Raw genomic sequence first — 10,074 nt, forward strand, 5'->3', positions numbered from 1 at the left:
GCAGAACAGAGCGCTGTTATACGGGAAAGCTGCTAAAGACGACATTGAGTGAATAGGAGAGAATGGGTTATGGTCCCAACACGCACCCGTCGTGCCGGGGGTTACACTTCGGGTCCACTATTCCTTCACTCGCAACACCCCACACCCACCTCCCATAGTGCCAAGTCGCTTTCGCCAGCAAGCGCCGAATATGTGACACCTGCCCATTTACCTGCTCCCACCTGAATATCCGAGGGCTCAAACATACCTGCCAGGTGAAGCAGCACTTTTGCCACAACCTAGTGCACTGCATTCGCTGCTCACAGTGTCGTTTCCCCAATGTAGCATGAAGCATAAACTGGGTGACTGCTTCGCAGAACATCCCGGTTCTGCCCGCAGGAAAAAGGCCCTGACCTTGCGGTTGCCTGCCACTTTAACACATCACCCTGTTCCCTGACCAACATCTCTGTCTCAGGCTTGCAGCAGTGTTCTAGCTCCAGATGAAAGAACAACACCTCATTTTCCACTTGGAGACCTTACAGCCCTGCGGCCTTCAATATCGAGTTGCATGATGTTAGGGCCTGAACTCCCCCATGTCCTTGACCCCTACCACACAAACGACTCCTTGTTATCACCTCGTCTGCTATGACACACTACGTATTGTTAGCCACTAACAGTCTCCATGAGCAGTTATTCGCCCTCTCACGCGGATCGTTATTCACTCCTACGTCCTTCCTATTGTTCTCTCCCTGTGCTGGCGGCAAACACAGCAATGTACATTGGAGACTCTGAGCCAGCTGAAACTTGCTCAGTGTGAAGTACATTCCACATTGCTCCAAGAATTGCAAGCAGCAAAGCGTTTCCAGAACTTCTGCTTGTCATTCTGTCCCCGGGGCGATGATGTTTGTCTCATCCCCAGGAACTGGACTATCTCCACTGCTCGATAATTAAACCAGTTTATTTCCACTTGCATGTTGTTCTGCGGGGTGGGGAGGGATGTAGGGTGGGGGGCGGGTAGAGTCCATTCGCTCTTCTGCTCTCTCTCTCTCTCTCTGAAAACCTTGGGGTGAGAGGTGTCAGTTGCATTAATGCGGGGAACATGAACAACTTTGATTGTGAACTTTCTCCAAAGGTCTGTTATCGGAGAGATAGAAAGATGCTGTGCTGGCAGGACAGAAAGAAATGGACACCGAGGACTCTTCGCCCAGGTCAATTCACATTGTTGTGCATCCTTGTTGGTGTTCAGAAATCGTCTTCACGCGGCAATCTTACGGAAAGTCTATTGCAAAGTGGGCATCGCTTTCTTTGCTGCGACCGCGCAGCAGTTAACATCTGAGCCCCAAGTGTCGCAGATGAAGAGAATCCGAGTGAAACCTTCACTCACTGAGAGTCCTCCCCACGGTCCTGAGCTGAGGGACTGCAAGCAGTCCAACACTGAAGACAGAGACAGGCAGTGGGACGGCATAAACAAGTAGCACCATTCTCGCGCAGACACAAGCCGTTCAGCCCGTCGAGTCCACGGCGACTGCCTCCCTCTCTCTCTCTCTCTGAGGTTACTCACAATCGGTGGTATCCGTCCTAATAGTGGGGGAACTGTGTCTGAGTCGTGATGCGGTTTTTGACATGCTTGTCATTCACGTCTGAACCAGGGTGGCGAATTACTGCAGGGAATGGACGAAAATGCAAGGCATTTGTTTCAACTTGACCAGCTCATTGGCATCGCAGAGAACTGGTTTCGCGATTCAGTTCAGAGGAAACCGCCGAAGAACAGAATGCCACTGCGACTTCTAAAGTCACGCCCCTTGAATGGAGTGGAGTTGGCGAGTGCACGGATATGTTACATGCCATTCAGAAGACAGCGCCGATCCAAAGGAAAGCAGCTCGAGGTGACATTGAATAATAGCAGAGGATGGTTTTGATCCATCGACCTCTGGGTTATGGGCCCAACACGCTCCGGCTGCGCCACTCTGCTGCCACGCTCTAACCGCTGTCCACAGAGCACTTCAGGTTTTCATCTGGCACGCGGCATGCACGTTCGAGGCTGATGTCAAAGACCTCCGCTGCTGTCGTGTGATATGCTGTTTCGCAGACGTACGGAGGCCGTGTAAATAGAAACGTTTTTACTAAATTCCCACATTCTGTTGGTCGAACTGTGATTTCACACTGAATCACAACATGTGTCGCAGCGCAGACGGAGGCCATGCGGCCCACCTTCGCTCTGCTGGTTCTATCCTTAAGTCAACGTGTGTCTCTATTCGTTTCATTCTCTCGCATTCTCAGCGTAAATCTGCACATCTGAACGTGATCACCGAATTCCCTTTAGTGTCCATTGACTCTTCCTCTTTGTCAATGTCAGACAGGGACTTACTGACCCTAGTCACTCCCTGTACGAAAACGTTCTTCCACCCGTGACTTTAAAATTCTGCCGAATCGTTGTGGATCCTTTCAGGTGGGGGAGCATTTTCACAACATTATTTCCTGTTTCTAGGTCCCTCATGACTTGGAAAATTTCGGTTCTCCGAGGAGAGCTGTCCCAATTTTCCAATCTACCTTGATTGCTGACATTCCCCAAACACCGCACAGCTCACGTCAACCTGTTCGACACTACCTCCAACCATTTCACTTCCCTGTTTTCTGCCTTGTCCGTACTCCAGACAGCCCAACCTCGTTTCACCAAGGTGCTTTTTGAGAAAATTAATCAGGCAGTTTTGCCCAAGTAAAAAATGAGGTCTGCAGATGCTGGAGATCACAGCTGCAAATGTGTTGCTGGTCAAAGCACAGTAGGCCAGGCAGCATCTCAAGAATAGAGAATTCGACGTTTCGAGCATAAGCCCTTCATCAGGAAATTGCCCAAGTCAAGTTTTGGCGAAACCGCAGGCTCCTCTGGGATTTGAACCCGGGACCTCTCGCAACTCATCGCAACAAAGCATCCTAAGCGAGAGTCATACGCCTCGACCAACGAGCCAGGGGGCCGGCGCGCGATGAATGCCCCACACCGCTCGAGTGACCTGAGACGTGCTCACTATGAAATACATTTGAGATTGCTCTAAGAATAGCAAGCAGCAAAGGGTTTCTCGAACAGTTGCTTCTCATTCAGTCTCCCTGCTGCTGTTTGTCACGTCCCCAGGAACCGGGCTCTCTCCACTGGCAGATAATTCAACCATTTTGTTTTGAAACGCTTCTTTGACACCCGAGCGGCCAGTGACCAGCTGATTGGCATCGCAGAGAACTGGTTTTGCGATTTAGTTCAGAGTAAACCGACGAAGAACGGAATGCCACTAAGACCTCTAAAACCACGCCACTTGAATGGAGTGGATTTGGCGAGTGCATCGACATGCCACATGCCATTCGGGTAAGTCGATGCAAATGCAGCTGGCAGAAGAGAGCACCGATCCAAAGGAAAGCAGCTCGACGTGTGATTGAACAATAGCAGAAGATGGTTTCGATCCTTCGACCTCTGGGTTGTGGGTCCAGCATCAGTGGAGACCGCATCAGGAGCAATGGATACAGGAAATGATGTGTGTGGAAGTGCAGGTGAATCTATGATGGATGTAGAAGTCTCCTCCAGGGCATTGGACAGAGGTAAGAGGGGAGCTGTGGGCGCAGGTTTTCCAATTCTTGCAGTGGTGACAGAAGGTGCTAATATTGGAGAGTGGGTTGGGTTTGGAAGTGGATAGGATACGCTGGAGGACATCATCGACCATATTGGAGTGGAAATTATGGTCTGTGAAGAAAGAGGCCATCTGGTGTGTTCTGTGGTGGAACTGGTCCTTCTGGGAGGAGATGTGGTGGAGGCGGAAGAATTGGGAATAAAGGATAGTGTTTTTACACGAGGCAGGATGGGAGAAGGTGTAGTCCAGGTAGTTGTGGGAGTTGGTGGATTTGCAGAAGATGTCCGTGTTGAATCGGTCACCGTTAATGGAGAGGGAGAGGTCAAGGAAAGGGAGGGAGGTGTCTGAAATGGTCCAGGTGAACTTGAGGTCAAGGCGGAATGTGTTGGTGAAATTGATGAAGTGTTCAACCTCCTCGTGGGAGCACGAGGTGGCACCGATACAGTCATCAATGTAGCTGCGGAAGACTGACTTTTCTGTGTACCCGACGAAGAGACAGGTATAGCTGGTGCCCACGCCTGTGCCCATGGCTACCCCTTTGGTCTGGCAGAAGTGGGAGGATTCAAAGCATAAATTATTGAGGGTGAGACCCAGTTCAGCCAAATGAATGAGTGTGTCATTGGAGGGGTACTAGAGGGGACTCCAGGAGACGAAGAAATTTGAAGGCCTTGGAGCCTCAGTGCCAGCCAGTGATGTCCATGTGTTTTAAACTGCCTGTCTCGTCTTGGTCAACCGCCCTCGCATCATAAAGACCATTGTGGGCTGTGACTGGAGATTGACCAATTGGAATTCCTGGAGGACCGGAAGGTTGTTCAGTCTTCCTGTCAAGCAGAACCCCCTATTGTCTGATTGCAGAAGTTGGACCATGAGTTCCTGAAGCTGCTGCTGCTGCGCCTCTATCTCTGAATGAAGATTGAGCTTCACCCCAGACTGCAACTTCCTTCTTCTGTATGATATCTGTGAGTACCACACACTCTTTTCTCACCCTCTCCTTTTCCTTTTATTTTCACATTCTGAGGTTAACTTGTTGACTTTGCAGGAGATGAAAGTGGGGTAGAGTTTAGAGGATGAGAGGGCTTGTTCCAGCTGCTCATGGTATTGGTGAGACCAGAGCTCAAATATTCTGTGCATTTCTGGGTCATTTCCTTCAGGAGGGAATTGGAAGTAGTTCAGAGAAGGTTCACTCGACTGATTCCTGGCATGAAGAGGATTGTCTTATGAAGAGAGGTTGAGCAGATTGGGTAAGCAGTCACTGGCTTTGAGAAAAATGAGGGGTAACATCATTTTAAACCAATAAAACTCTCAGGGTCGTCTCATCAACACAGGTTCTGATAAAATGCTTCCTAGTCAGAAAGTCTAGAGCTCACTTACACAGATTACAAATCAGGGCTCTCCCAATAACAGGCAGAAATGATGGATTTATTCTCTTGTTAATGTGTGGATTGCTTCCCCACAGAGAATAATGGAGATTGGCCCATGGAATGTCTTCAAGGCTGAATTGAACATAACTTTGAGTGACAGGGATATGAAAGGTTATAGACAGCAGGCAGGAAATGGAGTTAAGGCTACAGCAGCACAGACATGATCTTGTGGAATTGCAGAGCAAGCCCCATGAGCTGAATGGCCCACTCCTGTCCCAGTCTCTTCCAGCCTGTGTCCAGGGCAGGAGAAGGCGAGCATAGATCTGTCAGTCAACATTTTTCTGCATTTTTAGGAGAACGGGAATGAGGGTGATAATAGCTACAGCAGAGTAAGAATGGAGGGAGACTGCAGCATTAAGATTCAGATTTTTTAGGGAAGGAGAAAAGAAAGAATGTTCCACAGAAACCAGAATTGTCTGTTTTGAATTTCTATACTGTGTAGACAGCAATGTCTTCTATAATCTCCTTTTACAGGATACGGGAAAGAGAGGATTTACAGCCAGAAATCTCAAAACAAGGTCTGATAGAGACAATCAATTCATTGGCACGGGAATATCATCGACCTTTGTATCTAGTAGAATTTTTTAAAATTTCTCTCTTGTCCCGTCTACTTCACAAGGTTTCAAACATCAGTGAGACTAAGGTATGCATACCTGAGTGAGAGTGTTCCAATGAACTGAGTGTGGGAAGAACTTTAAGCGGGTACACAGCTTGAAATAGCAACACCCCATTTGCAGCAGCAATACATGCAACACGTTCTGTACATGAGTGGTCTTTCAACCGATTGTCAAAGTTGGAGAGAGACAAGGAGTCCCACATCATGGAGAAATCGTGGGAGCAAAGCAATATCTTCGCCCTTTCCATTCCTCATCCTGGGAGGGAGGGAGAGAGGGAGGAAACACTATTCACTTTTTGCAACTGAAGTGAATCCAGGGAGGGAGCAGACTCTGCAAAGGTGTCAGATGCTCTCTGTTCGTCTTAACGGTATATTATTTTTTCCCCCTCAGTTTGACACGTTTATTTAAATACAATTTGCATTATGGAAAAAGATTGCTTCTTTCCTCATGTTCAGAATTAAAAGGGTAATTACTCATGGAGCAGAATCTAAGGGATTGGCACGTTGATATAAAATGTAGACATATGTTGCTTCATATGGTGTATATATGATATTATTCACTTTCGTAAAAGCTTTGTGGCTATTATTTTTCACATTCTAATATAGCCCTGAAGTTATATTCTGTATTTCGTATCATCTTTTTTTATTGAATAGGACAGCAGAAAGTCATTCAGCAACTTCACTGGTTTGTTTTTCTCATGTAGCCTTGACATTTCATTTTCATTGTCCTTGATTCCTCCCACAATATCTCCTGCATATAAACCGACATTTTCCCAGTCACCATCAGTTCTGTGGAAGGGTCACATGCAACTCCTGTTTTTTTGTTTCTGATATACAGCATCCGCAATTCTTTCAGATTTTTATTGAGAGAGAGTTGGAAATTGTTTCGAGAGACAGAAAGAGAGGGGCGAGAGACAGAAGAGACATGAACTGTTGATCTCAGTTGTTACTCATAACATAAAATCATTGTAGTGCGATCACTTCCCTTAAACATGAATAGAGGCCACCCAGTGTTTGGGTAAATGCTCAGCTCCCCCCAGGGTGAGAATGAAAACACAAGCTGTTCATCACGGGGTTTAAACACACAGCCTCTTCGTTCAATTGGTGACAGTGCGATGTGAATAATGTCATACCGATGCTTTTACAACATAATCTGGAGATTACCAGTTGTGTGTTTCAATCTATCAGGAGGTCCCAGCTCCTCCTGTCATAACAGAGTGACAGCGAGTTAATGTATGTTATTTGTTAACTTCCATGGCGCAGTTTCTCATTGGCCCTTTCGTTTCTTGGTCCAGAAAGAGTTATTGCTGACTCATGAAGTTATCAAAGTTCTGGAGCTTACAGGACCACACCACATTCCTCTCTGCCTCCCTCAGGAATAACGATTGCTCCTGAGATACTCGCAGTTCCTGACATTCCTTGGTATCCCCAAATACAATCCATATGTCAGGAAATCACTGGTGCTGCCCTGACACCAGATAGTCACTGTTGGAACAGAGGAATTATGGGGAGAAAATGAAGAAATCCGAAGTGCAAAGACACTTGGGAGTTCAAGTCCAGGATTTTCTCAATGTAAACTTGCAGGTTGAGTTGCACTTTCGCCTGCAACTGCCGCATGTGTGACACCAGCCCATTTACCTATTCCCTCCTCGCTATCTAAGGGGCCAAACTTACCTTCCAGGTGAAGCGGCATTTTACCTGCACTACCCACAACCCAGTCTACTGTATTTGCTGCTCACAATATGGGCTTATCTACATTGGGGAAAATGAAGCATAAACTAGGTGACTGCTGCACAGAACATCTACGTTCTGCCTGCAAAAAAGACCCTGAGCTTCCAGTTGCCTGCCAATTCCACACCCCACCCTGTTCCCTGACTAACATCTCTGTCTCAGGTTTGCTGTATTGTCCCAGCGAAGCTCAGCACCAGCAGAACGAAGAGCACCGAATATTCCACTTGGGGACCATACATCCCTCCGGTCCCAATATCGAATTCAATAATTCTAGGGCCTGAATTCCATAGTATCCTCGTCCCTAACACACACACCAAGCCTTGTTATCACATAGTCTGTCATTACATACTACCTATACTTAGCCACGAACAGTCTCCATTAACAGTTGTTCACCCTCCCACGCAGATCGTTATCAACGTCTTTTTCTGTCCATCAGTTCTTCCTTCGCTTTGGGCTCTGTCCTGATCTCCGCCTTCCTCCCACAATATCTCCTGCATATAAACCGACATTTTCCCAATCACCATCAGTTCTGTGGAAGGGTCACATGCAACTCCTGTTTTTTGTTTCTGATATACAGCATCCACAGTACACCAGAACTGCGAAAAGAGGAAGAGGAACACCTATACAAGGTATTCGCCAAAAACGGATACCCACGCAACTTCATCACCAGATGCCTAAGAGATAGACCACGGAACGAGGACATGCCACAACCAAAAGGACTAGCCACACTACCATATGTCAGGAGCGTCTCAGAACTGACAGCCAGACTACTGCGACCCTTAGGACTCATAACAGCACACAAGCCAACTTCCACACTCAGACAACAACTCACTAGAATAAAGGACCCAATAGCCAGCACGAGCCAAACTAACGTAGTTTACAAAATACCATGCAAGGACTGCACAAAACACTATATAGGACAAACAGGAAGACAGCTAACAATCCGCATCCATGAACATCAGCTAGCCACAAAACGACACGACCAGCTATCCCTAGTAGCCATACACTCAGACAACCAGGAACATGAATTTGACTGGGAAAACACGACCATCATAGGACAAGCCAGACAGAGAACAGCCAGGGAATTCCTAGAGGCATGGCATTCATCCACAAACTCCATCAACAGACACATAGACCTGGACCCCATATACAAACCACTACAGCTGAAACTGACACCCGGAAGCGGCAAGAACATTCATCAACAGACACATCGACCTGGACCCCACATACAAACTACTACAGCTGAAACTGACACCCGGAAGCGGCAAGAACAAACCAATATAAATACCGGAAGAAACATCAAAGCAGCGCTTCACACGAGGCTCCAACAGCACTGATGATGTTCCCTAGCCAGGGAACGAAACGTTTGCAGCAAAAACTTCCAGCTCGGCGAACAGAACCACAACAACGGACACCCGAGCTACAAATCTTCAACCAGACTTTAAAATTATCTTTATTCAACAGAAGGAGCGGCAACTACAGTCTGACGGCCCCTCTCCACAATAACGGTGAGCCTGAATTTTATAAACTGTGTCAGTAAAATCCAGTAAAACGAGTGAACAGTCCTCACTCTCTCGACGGAGCAGGTCGGGGCTGCTTGGCAGTGTCTGTTTGTAGACGCAGTTACGTGTGTTTTACAGTTTAAATTTAATTTTTTTTATCCATCAATGTAAGTTTTTGTGTCCATGGCTCCCGATGCGATCTCTATAACATTGGGGAGACTGGAGAGTCAAGTCACATCTGCGGGACTCTCCTGCGCGCATTTATAGGAAGAAAAACCTACCCAGGTTAGCTTGCACTACACCAGCTTCCGGGTCCGCTCCGCGCTTTTTTCCAATGAAGGCGCGCAGGAGCGTCCCGGAGATGTGACTTGACTCTAAGTCTCTCCAATGTTATAGAGATCGCATCGGGAGCAAGGGATACAAAAAATTACATTGATGGATGTACCGGTGAAAGTCTTCTTACTGCCGCAGCCCGGGTTCGATTCCCGGGCAGCGAGGCCATTTTCAGCAGAGAGAGACGGTGGACTCTGTCTCTCCCTGGTGGTCTAGTGGCTAGGATTTGGCGCTCTCACCGCCGCGGCCCGGGTTCGATTCCCGGTCGGGGAAGCAGTTTTCAGCTGGCCTACGGGCTGTTCATTCCTTTGAAATGCGCTTTACAGTTGTTTATTGATCTTCACCGTACCTGGGTGCTGCAGTGTGATGTAGCTCGTTGAAATGACATCCTGATGCAGATTTGTTTGCATGTGTGGGGATGATTGCTTCTGCAGCTCCAAACGAGTGAACAGTCTTCACTCTCTCGACGGAGCAGGTCGGGGCTGCTTGGCAGTGTCTGTTTGTAGACGCGGTTACGTGTGTTTTACAGTTTAAATTTAATTTTTCTTGTGTCCCTTCATTCTACTTAAAGTTCAACAGCCCTCAAACCGAAATTCCCCAGGTACTTTTGGGAGAATTTCTTCCAGGTGTTCGCTAAATATATCTCTGAGAACTTTGTAAAGTTTGAACATTGTGAGTGTTGACATTTTGTACTTTTGCGCGAAATCACAGTTCGAAAAAAACAGAATGGCGCAACTTAGACAGAGTTTATACTTGCAGGACGGCGATATGTCTGCGGGTGCATGATGGGAGCATCACCCAGAAGGGAAACCATCTCTCCTATTCACTCAATGTCGTCTTTAGCAGCTTTTCCGTAGAACGGCGCACTGTTCAGCACCTCG

The 10,074-nt window shown here is 47.4% G+C and overlaps 1 non-coding gene across 1 annotated transcript; it reads left to right on the forward strand.

Moving 5' to 3' along the window:
* Window positions 1-9,394: 9,394 nt before the first annotated feature.
* trnae-cuc (transfer RNA glutamic acid (anticodon CUC)) lies at window positions 9,395-9,466 on the forward strand. The gene has a single exon. It is a non-coding gene; the product is annotated as a tRNA-Glu (tRNA).
* The last annotated feature ends 608 nt before the right edge of the window (window positions 9,467-10,074 follow it).

Source organism: Hemiscyllium ocellatum, unplaced genomic scaffold, assembly GCF_020745735.1.
Source record: "Hemiscyllium ocellatum isolate sHemOce1 unplaced genomic scaffold, sHemOce1.pat.X.cur. scaffold_268_pat_ctg1, whole genome shotgun sequence".
In the NCBI taxonomy this organism is placed as follows: Eukaryota; Metazoa; Chordata; class Chondrichthyes; order Orectolobiformes; family Hemiscylliidae; genus Hemiscyllium; species Hemiscyllium ocellatum.